Source organism: Suricata suricatta, chromosome 9, assembly GCF_006229205.1.
Source record: "Suricata suricatta isolate VVHF042 chromosome 9, meerkat_22Aug2017_6uvM2_HiC, whole genome shotgun sequence".
Lineage (NCBI taxonomy): Eukaryota > Metazoa > Chordata > Mammalia > Carnivora > Herpestidae > Suricata > Suricata suricatta.
The window spans coordinates 46,985,386-46,987,003 of NC_043708.1; the positions used below are offsets into that span (position 1 = coordinate 46,985,386).

The 1,618-nt window shown below is 44.9% G+C and overlaps 1 pseudogene; it reads right to left on the minus strand.

Moving 5' to 3' along the window:
- On the minus strand, positions 1 to 1,329 carry LOC115302204 (annotated as a pseudogene).
- Between the last annotated feature and the right edge of the window lie 289 nt (positions 1,330 to 1,618).

The window sequence follows — 1,618 nt, forward strand, 5'->3', positions numbered from 1 at the left end:
TTAAGTAAAACATAAAATCTTTTTTTTTTTTGACTGGGTAAATAACTTTATTACTATAGGGGTGTGGGCAAATGTCAAGTCCCAGAACTTCTGGAATTGCTTCTTGGTGCCAGTGGCCTTTGTGAGTTTGAGCACGTTAAACCACATGGTCTAGTTCAAGGGCCGGCACTCAACAATTGTGACAATGTCACTGATCTGGACATCCCTGAAGCAGGGGGACAGGTGCACGGACATGTTCTTGAGGCGTTTCTCAAAATGGTTGTACTTTTGGATGTAGTGGAGATAGTCTCAGGGTTGCAGTGGTCCTATGCATCTTCATCCTGGTCACCACAGCAGACAGAAGCCACCCTCAGATGGAAACATTACGAGGAAAGGGGCATTTCTTGTCAACATAGGTGCCCTTGATGGCCTCGTTGGGCATCTTCAAGCCCAGACCAGTTTCTGTACTATCACGGGAGCTTCTCCTTGCCAAGTCCTCCAAGCAGGACCCTCTTCTTATTTTGAAAGATGGTTGGCTACTTTCAGTAGGCAGGCACAGTCTGAATGACCACCATCTCCCCAGCTGCCTGAAGCAAAGGTAATCCACAAAATCTTAACTTTTCTGCCACTTACTGTGCTAATATTTTTACTGAGTCCTACCTGCTAACAGCCACAGAGGCACTGGAAAGAGCACACCCTCCCTCACCATCCTGAGGTCCTTTTTGGTGTCCTCGTTTTCCCCAGGAGTTCAAGGGTCTTTCAAGGGCACAGACCTTTCTTTCTCCTTTCTGCTCCACATTAGAACCTGCTCTCCAGAGCCTCCATTTATAGCTCCAAAGAGCTAGATGGTGATTTGGTACCTCATCCTCCTTATAGTAGAGGAGAAAAGCCGAGAAAGGGTAACCAGTTGCTCAGGATCACAGTTATTTACAAGGAGATGGGATTTCAACTCAGACCTCTTAATGCAAGTGAGTGCTATTTCCAGCATATGCGGTCGCCTTGTATTAATACACCGTTGATAGCCTAAAATGGCCCTCTTCTTCCAGATATTTGCATTTTCTCAAGATCATGACTTAAGTAAAATAGTAACATGGAGCTTTATGTTAGATAGGACATTAGGGGAGTCATAGAGCTCTTTTGAGGTTCCTAAAATTGCATCCTGTAGCTGCCTACATAACAAGTTTAGGTCACACAGGAAGTAACTCACAGCTTGCAATTTATTGAGACAAAGGAGAACATGATTGGCACCTGCCATGTGCCAGACACTGTGCTACACGTTTTACCTGTGGGACCGCATTTCATCTTTAAAACAAGTCAGGCAGCTATGATTATATTTATAAACAGTGTGGGGGAGTACAGTATATCTTTCTTATGCCTTATGACTGTCTTTGAAAACTTCTCCTATGCTAGAGTAATTTCCTGCATTAGGAATTGGACTCTCTGAGGCAGAAACTCAGACTCCTTTTCTCCGCATCTTACAACCAGGGTGCAGATGCTCCTAACCAGAATCCCACAAGTCTCAGTCAGAAAGAGAGCAGCATGCAGAAATGGTGCTGTCCCGAATCCATTTTTCTGGTTGGTTGAGAGAGGGGAGTGTGGTCTTCAGTGGCCAGAATGATAAACAGTCTTGCCTGTGGTG